Source organism: Chlorocebus sabaeus, chromosome 21 (genome assembly GCF_047675955.1).
Source record: "Chlorocebus sabaeus isolate Y175 chromosome 21, mChlSab1.0.hap1, whole genome shotgun sequence".
Taxonomy (NCBI): domain Eukaryota; kingdom Metazoa; phylum Chordata; class Mammalia; order Primates; family Cercopithecidae; genus Chlorocebus; species Chlorocebus sabaeus.
Genome location: NC_132924.1, coordinates 38,857,912 through 38,872,357, shown reverse-complemented (window position 1 = coordinate 38,872,357; position 14,446 = coordinate 38,857,912). Strand labels below are relative to the sequence as shown.

At 42.0% G+C, this 14,446-nt stretch overlaps 1 protein-coding gene across 2 annotated transcripts in view; it reads right to left on the bottom strand.

Annotated features, from left to right (window-relative positions):
* Positions 1-1,640, bottom strand: part of HYCC1 (hyccin PI4KA lipid kinase complex subunit 1) — a 73,970-nt gene extending 72,330 nt beyond the window's left edge. For both annotated transcript variants that reach the window (XM_007981897.3, XM_007981896.3), the window contains exon 1: positions 1,434-1,640. The gene's annotated coding sequence lies outside the window, so the exon portion shown is untranslated. The remainder of the gene's footprint in view (positions 1-1,433) is intronic.
* Positions 1,641-14,446: the final 12,806 nt, after the last annotated feature.

Genomic DNA, 14,446 nt, shown 5'->3' with positions numbered 1-14,446 from the left:
CCAGAATTTGTTTCCTAAATATGTGATGCTTTTCCCCCTTGCCACTTGGTTTGAACTGATTATTTGAATAGCTAACTTTGAAGCTACTATTGGCCAAGCAAATCTTAAATGTTTTTCCTTCCCTGCCTTTGCCTGCACTTCAAAAATATGGGGGTTTAGACTACTATTCATCCTGTAAACCTTAAAATGTGTTCACCTAAAGAAAAAAAAATACTTAGAAATGTCGGGGGAGGTGGGGTGCCTGTGGATGTTAGCAGAAGAATGTTCTCATGGAAAACAAGCTTCCCAGTCTTTCTGACTGTATGCCAATAAGATATGAAAGCTGAAAACCTCAAACTGTCAAGTGTTACAAGAACCAAAGAGGTGGCCCACCTGCTCCAAAAACTACTGTGTGACCCAAGGATAAATAATTTGCAAAAGGTCAGCTTGGCCCTACTGCCTGTAGCGCAGTCTCTGAGATAAGGAGTAGCTGCCGGTGGAACAAACTCCCCCTACCTGAAGAGCGCCGCGGCTGCCAGGCTTGTGATAGTGTATTTCTCAGAGAGCAGATTCTGTGCAGTACTAAACCACTTAGGCAAAATTAAAATCTTTCAGGAAGGTCTAAACTCACAAAGCACACATGTGCAAGCTGACGGGCGGACACCAAATTTCGCTCTGAAGCATACAAACTTGGGGGTGTTTTAATGCAACCATTTGGAGCCAAACCCCCGAGGATTCCCGAGTATGTTAAAATGAGCCTCGGGAGAGGAATAACTCATAGAAAGAAAGGGCAAGGGCTCAAGAAGAGATCTTCAGCGTAATAACCCATGAAGGAAGCGTGGCTGCTGTCTGAACCTCTCCGCTCTGCAGGGGACCCAAGAACGACTCAGGCCAACGCTATCCTCCAAGGGGCGGGGGCGGGGGTCGATAGTGACCATTGTGGCCACCAGACCGGACGGACAGCGGCGGCCTCGCGGGAGCGGAGAGCGCGGATGGGAGAGGAGGCAGAGGCCGGAGCATCCGCCGCGGCAGGGAGGGGACCGGGGGCTCCCGCCCCAGGCCCATCCCGCAGAGGAGCGGCCGGTGGGGCCGAGGCGGCGGCACCCGGGTCACGGCAGAAGGCTGGACTGCTCCTCGCCGGCAAGTAGAGACCCGAATCGCGCGCACAAAGCTGCCGCCCTCCAGGCAGCGGGCGGGCTGCGCCCAACTTCGGGGCGAACAGCCGCCGGCCGCAGCCCACCCGCACGCCAAAAGCCCCCAGCGCCTCGTGCCGCCTCGCGCCCACCCGTGGCGCCTCGCGCGGGAGCCGTTAGCCCCAGTGGAGCCGCGGCCCCGGGGACAAAGTCTCGGTCCTGTCCTCGCCGCCGCCTCGCCCCGGCTCCTCCCTGACAAAAAAAAGTTATCTGTCGCCAGACGCCCTGGGGGCCCGGCGTGGGTCTCTCGGCTGGACTCACCAGAGCGGCTGCCGGAGCTCCACCTGCAGGACCTCGACTCGTGAGGCTCGCAGCCACAGCGACGGCAGCTGCTCTGCTTCCTCCCGAGTAGCAGCACCACCTGCTCCCCTTCTTCCTAGCAGAACGGGTCCCAGCGAGCCATCTTCCCCCTCCTCTCACAAGACTGACAACCCAGCCCGGAGAGCCGCCACTGCCGCCAGCCTCTCTGACAGGCACGACCAGGGACCCGTCCTCAAGCAGCCAACCACCACCGCCCCACGCCAATTCAGCCTATCGCCGTCCTCCGGGGCGGGATCAGAACAACTTCTCCACCAATGAGAATCTTCTTCTGCTGGGCCTGGGGCGGAGCTCTGAGGCGACTTGAGTGGGCGTGGTCTGAGCATTGGGCGTGATCCGGGGCCCGGGGGAAGATGATTGACTGTAAGGTTTGCGGTGGCCGCTAGGCGATGACAATCAGTGAAGGTCTCTTAGATTCTGAGCCGTTAGGGCTTATGGCCTTCTCAGAAAACATAAGCTTTACCGGGTGATGTGAAGTGTATCAATTTGTTTCTCTTTTGTAAGAAAAGAGAAACAAATTGATAATTTACTAGTAAGTAGGATTTACTTCCCTGTAATTGAATTCACAAGAATTTATGAAAATCTTACCAAATCCCGGGAGGAAAAAAAAATCACGTTTTTGCAAAATGGAAAGAAAAACTTCCCCCTCACTACATCATTGCTTTTGGGCTTAGCCTGGAAAAAGTCAAATACGATACCCCAGTTTTCTTTCCATGGAGGTGGTTTTTATTTTTTCCATCATTACTCCCTACTTTTTCTCTGAACATATACTAAATATTTTGTATAATAACTGGAACCTGAGAACACGTGAACCTGCTCCTGCAGACAGTCCTGCTGTTTTTGACCTTGTAAACCCCTCCTACCACATCCTTCTCAAGTCTGGTCAGGATTAATTAGAAGAAAAACTGACCTCCACCCTAGAAAACAGGAAGTCATTCTAGCTTTACACTAGAAATGGGCAGGATTTCTCCAGAAACACTAAGTGAACTTTTCAAACATGCTGAACTCATAAATAACAAGCACATAAATAAGAAGATATGTTACTTGATTATCAAAAGGGTATCAAGCAAACAATTTCAGGTAATTATTAGGGCAGATTGCTAAAACAGATAGGATCCTCCCTCCAAAGGGAGGATCAGATTAATAAGTAAATAACAACAAACTACAGTGATAAGGACAATAGAGACTGGTTCAATGAGCAATGGAAACAGAGGACAAGAAATGACTGTTTAGGAAAGTCAGCGAACTCCACAAGGAAGGTGATGTTTGAGTTGGATCTTAAAAGGTAAATAGGACTTCGCCAGAGAAGAAAGTCAAAGGGTATTTCAGAAAGAGAGAACACCATGTTCAAAGGCATGGAGCTCTGAAAGGGCACAGAGCCGTTGTGGAACATTGAGAAAGTAGATGGGGTTAAACAATGAGGAACAGCCAAAAATTGGGCTGGAGCAAAAGGTTGAGGTGAGATTGTAAAAGACCTCACAAGCTACACTAAGATATTCAGACAAGCACTGTCAAGCAGAGCCTTCTGCACTGGTGAAAATGTTCTATATTTGTGTTGTCCAAAATAGTAGCCATTAGCCACATGTGGCTATCAAATACTTGAAACATGGTGTGACTGAAGAGCTCAATTTATTTATTTATTTATTTTTGAGACAAGGTCTCACACTGTCACCTAAACTGGAGTACAGTGCTCAAGTGATCCTCCCACCTTAGCCTCCCAAAGTGCTGGGATTACAGGCATGAACTACCATACACGGCTGGAACTCAATTTTTATTTATTTTATTTATTTTTTATTTTTGGCAGAGTCTCCCTACGTCACCCAGGCTAGAGTGCAGTGGTGGGATCTCAGCTCACTGCAACTTCCACCTCCCAGGTTCAAGCAATTCTCCTGCCTCAGCCTCCTGACTAGCTGGGGTTACATGCACCCACCACCACGCCCAGCTAATTTTTGTATTTTTAGTAGAGACAGGGTTTCACCATGTTGGCCAGGCTGGTCTTGAACTCTTGACCTCAGGTGATCCACACACCTCAGCCTCCCAAAGTGCTGGGATTACAGGTATGAGCCACCATGTCTGGCATTAATTTTTAATTTTAACTTTAACAACTCCCATATTGGATAGCTCAGGTTTAGATTTTCTTCTAAAGGCAATGAGGGACCAACAACAGCTTTTAATCATGTGGACAATACAATCAGGTTTCTTTTAAATAGTGAGAATCCAAAAAAAAAAAAAAGAAAATACAGGGTAGAGAGGAAACTCTTGACAGATCAGATTGACTTAACTTAGGTCCCCTTGGCCAGAGCCTGTTCAGCACAAGTGTTTACTCAAAGGAATAGGAACAGGAAGATCCAGGCAGCATGTTATTCATCTGAGAGAAAACCAGAGGTCAAAACCTGAGAAGTTGAATTCTGCCATCAAGTCCCATTAAGTAGGACAGTGAGGGACAAAGGAAGGAAAGAAACCCAGTCAGCCAAATCATAAGATAGAGAGAAACAAGAGTGGGCAAAAGAGTGCACACTTGTACACATCCACACAGACACCCCCCATCAGTTTTACAGGTCATTGGCCATGTGTGCCAGTAATGTGTTGACCTGATTTGAAGAGCCAAAGTGTCTGGTGGCAGGAAGGCCAGCCAAGACCAGGACAAGATTCCAGGAGAGAATCTTGAACCAAACCTGTGGAAGTCAGGATGGAAGGGAGAGGTAAACATTATTGACTTCCTGTACTATACAAGGCACGTGGCTTGTCAAGGATATAGATGAATGCTAGAAACTTGCTTACAGTATAGGTAGCTGGATAACAAACAGATGAAAGGTTAAGCAAAGATTAAAGTAATTATTTAATGCAGCAGTGGAGAGATTACATAAGGCAGTACATAATTGATTCATTGTTCAAATGATTTTCTAGGCAATAACCACTGTGTTTTCAGAGGAGGATGCAAGCATTGCAGTCAAGCGCAGTCAGGGAAGGCTTCATGAAAGAGGTAAAATGGGCTGGGTCTAGAAAAATGAGGAGGAATTTGAACCAGATTAAATGTGTGAGAAAGTAACTCCTAGAATGCCTGGAGAGATAACACAAGACAGGAAGTACAAGCAATGCTCAAAGGGCATGGGAGGCAATTTGGGTCAGCCAAGCCTGGCAAGCTAGGTTGCAGATAGATAATAGAGCACCTTGACGGCAAGCTCAGTTGTTCAGATTTTCTCCTTTTGCCTTGTGGCTTCCTCTCTGCTCATTAGAATCACTTAGGATGCCTTTCAAAATTATCAGTACTCAAACCACACCCCACACTAAATAAATAAAAAAATTGGGTGTGAGGCTAGACATTGAGTTTTTTAAAAAGCTTCCCAAGTGGTTCTAATATACACCCAAGGTTGACAAAAGGGAAATAATATAACATTTTACTATTGCCAAATCAGGGCCGTGCATAGGATAGATTGAGTGGAGAGAAACTGAAGTTTGGCTATGTGTATTTATATATAATTTGTTTCCTTCCTGCAAGAAGCAGTTTACTGTCTGACTTCACTTCCCATTTTGCAGTGGTAAGGTAGTATAGAAGGCAATTTCAGTTGTCTTCCCTCTAAGTCAGAGTAAAACGAAAGCACAAATTATGTTTCCAGTCTACTTTCCTTTCCATCACTATTTGTGTGTATAAAAATAATTTCCAACAATAACAGTCTGCAGTTAAGTTTTATACATAACCATTTATATTTTAATCGCAAAGCACCAGAAAAATGCCTAAGAGAACATTCTGTTTCAAAAGGAAAATGCTTTTAACCTACTTTATAAAAGTCAACATATTCCAGATCTTTTCTGCTCATCTTTGCTAGTCTCTTATATCCACATGCATAATTCTAAACTAACTATTAAAATGCATTTATCTTCTTGCAAATAACTGTATAAAAGTGACAGTTGAACATTATAAACATAAACATTTTCCCTAAGACATTAGATTTCAGGAACTTTAAGAAAAATTTCGTTCAAATATCTTTCTCTTTGTTTCTTTCTCTTTTTTTTTTTTTTTTTTTGTTTGTTTTGTTTTGTTTTGCTTTGTTTTTGAGACGGTGTCTCATTCTGTCACCCAGGTTGGAGTGCAGTGGCACCATCTCAGCTCACTGCAACCTCCACCTCCTGGGTTCAAGCGATTCTCGTGCCTCAGCCTCCTGACTTGCTGGGGCTACAGGCATGTGCCACCGTGCCTGGTTGATTTTTGTATTTTTTTGGTAGAAACAGGGTTTCACCATGTTGGCCAGGCTGGTCTCGAACTCTTGGCCTCAAGTGATCTGCCCACTTTGGCCTCCCAAAGCGCTAGGATTATAGGCATGAGCCACCGTACCCGACCTAGTTCAAATATTTTATATTTCTATTAAAGTCAGTTGGACAACAGCTGTTGTTAAAATAGTTAAAATAGATAACATGTTAAAATAGATAGCATGATTATTTTAAATTAAAAAGAATTTTGTTTAAAAAAACATGAAAAATATATCAAAATGTTGCTTTTGTGGTATGTTAAACATACTTTAAGAAAAAAAAAATCAAAGAAATGCAATCAAAACAAAAAGAGTATGCTTGGGAGGTCATTCAAGGGATTGCTGTATCAGATTCCCTTTTTAAGGGAACTACCCCAGCCAGTGGACCCAGCTGAAGCAGCAACCTGAGTCATGATCTATAGCATACGACCCCCTTCATGAACTGTATAACCCAAGGGCAGCCAACCTCAAGAGGTAACCTGACATGAGCACCCACTCTCTTTCAAGAATTTGAACTGGAAATGGGAAGAGAAAATAACATGGCGGAAGCAGAAGCTAAAAAATCAGAGAGCAGAAAGAAGCCCTGAGAAGCTATAAAAAGGGCAAGTTTTCAGTAAACTGAAGCCATTAGGTAGCGTCAAGATGTATAAAGTGGATGGTGAAGTAATAGGTAACAAAGGAGTGGCAGAAGTAGAGGCAGTGGAATGAGTCACGGTAACAAAGATGGGGGTCAATGAAGTCCTGTTGTTGAAAGGACAGTGAGATACCATTTCCTGCAGCTGCACTGAATCGCTCCAGTTCCAGTGTTTGCATTCAACATCTGTGAGGTCCAACTGTAGCTGTTCCCAGAGTCCCCAAAATTCCCATCTCCATCACCTATTCTAAGTAAATCATTGTATCTTTCACCCCGTAAAAACCAATATGTAGATTTCCAGAATCATGCATTCAGTGAAAGAAGCTGGACCAATTGCATTTTGTGAAGAGAATTTCATCCTTTAAGATTGGTTATAGGTTTTTCTAGGAATAACATCTCTCGAAAGAAGAAAACATTCTTCACATCTTAAAAAAGAAGACATAAATGAAAACTTCATAATGTTATATTTTAAGAGGAAAAAAGTCTCCTTTCTCTTGTCTTTTAATAGCTGCACCAACCCGGTTCATATTTATGAGCAAGTCGTATAGATAGGGGTGGAAAACATAATGACTAACTGCTACCCTCACATGATTGGAAATGAAAAATATCCACATTTATCTTCTAAGACATTTTATTAACCAGTGTCTTCTAGAAGAATTACTGTCGGGAGAGAATTATTATGCAGCTTTTATACATCATGTTTTTGAAAAATATTTGATGACATGGGAAAAAGACATTTCTTTCATCACATTAGATGAAACAGATGGTTACAAACTGCATAGTATATGACATGGTCACAGTCTGTCAAGTGTTCATGGCAGGAGGATATATCAGCAATATATAAGCATGGAGAAATCATAAGTGAATGTTATCTTCTTCTTCATACATGTTTTCAAATTACCAAATGTTCTACAATAAATAAGTGTTGGTTTTATTTTAAAAAACAAACAGGCCAGGGGCGGTGGCTCACGCCTGTAATCCCAGCACTTTGGGAGGCCGAGACGGGCGGATCACGAGGTCAGGAGATCGAGACCATGCTGGCTAACACGGTGAAACCCCGTCTCTACTAAAAATACAAAAAAAAAAAAAAAAATTAGCCGGACGTGGTGGTGGGTGCCTATAGTCCCAGCTACACAGGAGGCTAAGGCAGGAGAATGGCCTGAACCCGGGGGGCACAGCTTGCAGTGACCCGAGATGGCGCCACTGCACTCCAGCCTGGGCGACAGAGTGAGACTCCGTCTCAAAACAAACAAACAAACAAAAACAGAAGTGCGGCCAGGCATGGTGGCTCACACCTGTAATCCCAGCACTTTGGGAGGCCAAGGTGGGCAGATCAAGAGGTCAGATCAAGAACATACTGGCCAACATGGTGAAACCCCATCTCTACTAAAGTACAAAAAGCTAGCCGGGCATGGTGGCAGGCACCTGTAGTCCCAGCTACTCAGGAGGCTGAGGCAGGAGAATTGCTTGAACCTGGGAGGCAGAGGTTGCAGTGAGTCAAGATCGTGCCACTGCACTCCAGCCTAGCAACAGAGTAAGACTCCGTCTCAAAAAAAAAAAAAAAAAAAAAAAAAAAACCAAAAAACAGAAGTACACATTATTTCTTCAGATGAAGAGACAGCAGACTGTACCTTGCTTATTGTTAATTCTGCCTAAGTGAACCTCAGTTAAACATTCTTCCTTTCACTTTTAGCTAATGCATTATTCAAAATTCTTTAAAATGTTCTCATAAATTCCACAGAGAAGTTCTGGTTATTGCTGACAAGCAAAAGACCTTGCTAATGAGTATTTAATATAGAAGCATGAACTTGTATACAGATTTTCTCTGACAAATGGTGGCCAAGACAACAGAAAATAACACTGGGAAAATACATAGGTAAATGTGATAAACTGACTTCCTCAGAAGAAGTTGAACTTTTTTTGTCACCTTTGGACCCCCTGCAATAGTATAAGTTTGGCCAGTGGAGGAGCTTCAAAAAAACAGGTTAAAGGAGGACATGAAAAGATGGTCATTTTCCTCCTCCATCTTAACATTGGTTGAGTTTGAATCTTTTTTAGGTTGGCACACCTGTCCGCAGGCATACAGGCCAAGGACTGGAAAATGTGACTTCTCCCCTTTCTGACCACTGGCTGCATTCATTAGATGCAATGAATTTCAATTGTATTCAGTTTAACACTTCATTGTGTATCACCTTTTATCTTTCCAAAATCATTTCCCATGTGTTAACCCCTCACCCAGAGAGCAGAGGCAGCAATCAAGGCACACACTTCCTTGGTTTCTTTGCTAAGCGGTTCCCACAAAGCAATTCAACAAGCACTGGATGAAGGGAGGGTGAGTTTGGGAACTCGGCCCAGCTGCAAGAAGAGGGATGAAATGCCAGAAAGAGGCATACCCCCAAAGAGTTTTGCCAGCTGACTCTCGCTGGTTTGTAACTCTGTGCTAAGGGAGTCCAATATATGAGTAATACTTCCATTTTTTCAATTTTGTTTTCATCTACTTAGTCATCAGCACCACACCCTGATACTTATGCCAAAAAAAAAAAAAAAATTCAGCAAGAGAGTACATCACCAATGTTCAATAAGAACAAGCGTGGCTTCCATTTCCTCTACCACCACGTGAAAGTGACCCATTCCATCATCAAAACCCCCGTTATGCTAGCAGAGGCAAAGCACACATTTTCTCATCTTCTCTGCTTACCTGAAGCAAGTCCTCAGCATAGACATGTCCAGGGCCAGCTACCCTGTGTCACTGAAAGGGCATCATCCAAAAAACGTCTACCCCTGTGGGCTGGACCATGATACTAACCTTTAAAGTCACTCTTGAGGGCGTTTTTCGAAGTTGAATTACACCAGGAGGAGAAGCCACATTAGTCATCAACAACTTAGCTAAGATTAATTGGTTAGGTCCCTAAGAAAGTATGGGGCTTTAGGGAAAAAAAATGGGGAGGGCAGTGGGAGGGAATGTAGATATCTGAGCCTGGAACAGTATCCAGGGAGGACTCAAGCTCTGGGGACCATGAACAGTAAGACACAACCAGGCCTGAGAAGAATCAAAGCAACCGTTGAAGGAAATAAGATGAATCTAAAGGGTCAAAGAGGGCAGGCTATGTTGACCTGAATCAGTCCTACAAGCTCTGCAACTGGAACTTTTGTAAAAAAAAAAAAAAAAAAAAAAAGAAGTAGACACAACAAAAATATGATTCGTTCAGTGGATTTTTACAGGCAAACACTGCAAACCACGTCAAGAAAAAGAATACTGATGCAATCCAGAAGCTCCCTTAAACCCACTGCCAATCATCACCCTGTCTCTTATTCTCAAAGACAACATCAGTTCTGACTCATGATGCTTTAGTTTATCTATGCCTGCTAAATTTCATGTAAGTAGAATCATATGGGATATATGCTTGTGTGTCTGGTTTTTTTCTATCAATATTGTGTTTTGTGGAGTCCATCTATATTTCTTATTGGAAGTGTAGTTTGTTCATTTTCATTACTGTAAGGTATTCTACTGTATGAATATGCCATGATTTGCTTGACAGTCCTAGAGCTGATGGGTATTTGGGTTGTTTTCAGTTGAGACTATTACGAAGAATGCCATTTGGAGTATTCTTGTACATGCCTCTTGGTGCACATCTACATACTCTTCTGTGATATATATCCAGGAGGGGTATTGTTGGGAAGAAGGTAGGCATATGCTCTCCTTTATATAATACTGCCAAATGACTTTCCAAAGTAATTGTATCACTTACACACCCACCAGTGGAATATGAGAGTTCCAGTTGCTCCACATCCTTGCCAATATTTGTATTATCAGTCTTTTAAATTCTAGCTATTCTGGTGGGTGTGTAGTGCTATCTCATTGTGGCTTTAATTTGCATTTCCCTGATGACTCACACAGACTTTTTCATGCTCTGCAATTTTAAAGCAACTCTGCATGTCTGTTTCATTGTAAATCGTTCCTCAGCTGTATTGAGATTTTAAATCAACAACCATTTATTAAGTCCCTACTGTGAGTCAGAGTCTACATACATTAGATGCCTCCATGTGCTTGGTCTGAAGGTGGTGGTGAGAGAGTTTTTTTCTGGACTAAGTGGTTTCTGGTCAGTCCTGCTGGTTTCGCTTTAGGATATATTATCACTGACATTGTGGAAAGAGCATTTCTGGGAAAAGAATGTCTCAGCAAGGCTGGGGACAGAGGGCAGGAATGGGGTTGAGTGTAGAGAATGAAAACCAGCTGGATTTTCAAGTTTTCTGGCTTAAGAATAGTTGATGACAGTTTCTACAACTACATAATTTAACCTATCAGCCATAAAATAGGATAATGTTTAATACTGCTACAGATAACACTAGTTCTTATAAACAAGGGAAAGTGAACTATAACAATTGTTTGATGATACCACGATATAAAAATCTTGCAGAAAGATCTTTCTCTGAATAACTCATAGAAAAAACAGGTTCTCTGAAAATGTGGATGAACCTCTGGTAACAAGACGATTGTTGAGGGACAAAGACCGGTTTACTTAACTTCAAATCCCATCTGTCAGAGTTTTGTCCAAAGATGGCAACAGTGGCCGATGGGAAGCTCCTTCTGTTTTAGAAAAAGAGGCCCTGAATTGCCTTCCTGTGCATTTTTTTTTTCATACTTTAAGTTCTAGGGTACATGTGAACAACGTGCAGGTTTGTTACATATGTATACATGTGCCATGTTGGTGTGCTGCACCCATTAACTCATCATTTACATTAGGTATATCTCCTAATGCTATCCCTCCACTCCCCCTCCCCATAATAGGACCTGGAGTGTGATGTTCCGCTTCCTGTGTCCAAGTGATCTCATTGTTCAATTCCCAACTATGAGTGAGAACATATGCTATTTGGTTTTCTGTTCTTGCGATAGTTTGCTGAGAATCATGGTGTCCAGTTATGTCCATGTCCCTACAAAGGACACTAACTCATCCTTTTTTATGGCTGCATAGTATTCCATGGTGTATATGTGCCACATTTTCTTAATCCAATCTGTCACTGATGGACATTTGGGTTGATTCCAACTCTTTGCTTTTGTGAATAGTGCCACAATAAATATACATGTGCATGTGTCTTTATAGCATCATGAGTTATAATCCCTTGGGTATATCCCCAGTAATGGGATGGCTGGGTCAAATGGTATTTCTAGTTCTAGATCCTTGAGGAATTGCCACACTGTTTTCCACAATGATTGAACTAGTTTACAGTCCCACCAACAGTGTAAAAGTGTTCCTATTTCTCCACATCCTCTCCAGCACCTGTTGTTTCCTGATTTTTTTAATGATTGCCATTCTAAGTGGTGTGAGATGGTATCTCATTGTGGTTTTGATTTGCATTTCTCTGATGGCGAGTAGTGATGAGCATTTTTTCATGTGTCTGTTGGCGGTATGAATGTCTTCTTTTGAGAAGTGTCTGTTCATATCCTTTGCCCACTTTTTGATGGGGTTGTTTGGTTTTTTTCCTTGTAAATTTCACTGAGTTCTTTTTAGGTTCTGGATATTAGTCCTTTGTCAGATGAGTAGATTGCAAAAATTTTCTCCCATTCTGTAGGTTGCCTGTTCACTCTAATGGTAGTTTCTTTTGCTTTGCAGAAGCTCTTTAGTTTAATTAGATCCCATTTGTCAATTTTGGCTTTTGTTGCCATTGCTTTTGGTGTTTTAGACATGAAGTCCTTGCCCATGCCTATGTCCCGAATGGTATTACCTAGGTTTTCTTCTAGGGTTTTTATGGTTTTAAGTCTAACATTTAAGTCTCTAATCGATCTTGAATTAATTTTCGTATAAGGAGTAAGGAAAGGATCCACTTTCAGCTTTCTACTTATGGCTAGCCAATTTTCCCAGCACCATTTATTAAATAGGGAATCCTTTCCCCATTTCTTGTTTCTCTCAGGTTTGTCAAAGATCAGATGGCTGTAGATGTGTGGTACTATTTCTGAGGGCTCTGTTCTGTTCCATTGGTATATATCTCTGTTTTGGTACCAGTACCATGCTGTTTTGGTTACTGTAGCCTTGTAGTATAGTTTGAAGTCAGGTAGCATGATGCCTCCAGCTTTGTTCTTTTGGCTTGGGATTGTCTTGGCAATGCAGGCTCTTTTTTGGTTCCATATGAACTTTAAAGCAGTTTTTTCCAATTCTGTGAAGAAACTCATTGGCAGCTTAATGGGGATGGCATTGAATCTATAAATTACCTTGGGCAGTATGGCCATTTCCACAATATTGATTCTTCCTATCCATGAGCATGGTATGTTCTTCCATTTGTTTGTGTCCTCTTTTATCTCACTGAGATAAAAGAGTTTGTAGTTCTCCTTGAAGAGGTCCTTTACATCCCTTGTAAGTTGGATTCCTAGGTATTTTGTTCTCTTTGAAGCCATTGTGAATGGAAGTTCATTCATGATTTGGCTCTCTGTTTGTCTGTTACTGGTGTATAAGAATGCTTGTGATTTTTGCACATTGATTTTGTATCCTGAGACTTTGCTGAAGTTGCTTATCAGCTTAAGGAGATTTTGGGCTGAGACAATGGAGTTTTCTAAATATACAATCATGTCATCTGCAAAGAGAGACAATTTGACTTCCTCTTTTCCTAATTGAATACCCTTTATTTCTTTGTCTTGCCTGATTGCCCTGGCCAGAACTTCCAACACTATGTTGAATAGGAGTGGTGAGAGAGGGCATCCCTGTCTTGTGCCAGTTTTCAAAGGGAATGCTTCCAGTTTTCACCCATTCAGTATGATATTGGCCGTGGGTTTGTCATAAATGGCTCTTATTATTTTGAGATACATTCCATCAATACCGAATTTATTGAGCGTTTTTAGCATGAAGGGCTGTTGAATTTTGTCAAAGGCCTTTTCTGCATCTATTGAGATAATCACGTGGTTTTTGTCTTTGGTTCTGTTTATATGCTGGATTACATTTATTGATTTTTGTATGTTGAAGCAGTCTTGCATTCCAGGGATGAAGCCCACTTGATCATGGTGGATAAGCTTTCTGATGTGCTCCTGGACTCGGTTTGCCTGTATTTTATTGAGGATTTTTGCATCAATGTTCATCAGGGATATTGGTCTAAAATTCTCTTTTTTGTTGTTGTATCTCTGTCAGGCTTTGGTATCAGGATGATGTTGGCCTCATAAAATGAGTTAGGGAGGATTCCCTCTTTTTCTATTGATTGGAATAGTTTCAGAAGGAATGGTACCAACTCCTCCTTGTACCTCTGGTAGAATTCGGCTGTGAGTCCGTCTGGTCCTGGACGTTTTTCGTTGGTAGGCCATTAATTATTGCCTCAATTTCAGAGCCTGCTATTGGTCTATTCAGGGATTCAACTTCTTCCTGGTTTAGTCTTGGGAGAGTGTAAGTGTCCAGGAAATTATCCATTTCTTCTAGGTTTTCTAGTTTATTTGCATAGAGGTGTTTATAGTATTCTCTGATGGTAGTTTGTATTTCTGTGGGGTCGGTGGTGATATCCCCTTAATCATTTGTTTATTGCATCTATTTGATTCTTCTCTCTTTTCTTCTTTATTAGTCTTGCTAGCGGTCTATCAATTTTGTTGATCTTTTCAAAAAACGAGCTCCTGGATTCATTGATTTTTTTGGAGCGTGTTTTGTGTCTATCTCCTTCAGTTCTGCTCTGATCTTAGTTATTTCTTGCCTTCTGCTAGCTTTCGAATGTGTTTGCTCTTGCTTCTCTAGTTCTTTTAATTGTGATGTTAAGGTGTCAATTTTAGATCTTTCCTGCTTTCTCTTGTGGGCATTTAGTGCTATAAATCTCCCTCTATACACTGCTTTAAATGTGTCCCAGAGATTCTGGTATGTTGTATCTTTGTTCTCATTGGTTTCAAAGAACATCTTTATTTCTGCCTTTATTTCGTTATGTACCCAGTAGTCATTCAGGAGCAGGTTGTTCAGTGTCCATGTAGTTGAGTGGTTTTTATTGAGTTTCTTAGTCCTGAGTTATAGTTTGATTGCACTGTGGTCTGAGAGACAGTTTGTTATAATTTCTGTTCTTGTACATTTGCTGAGGAGTGCTTTACTTCCAACTATGTGGTCAATTTTGGAATAAGT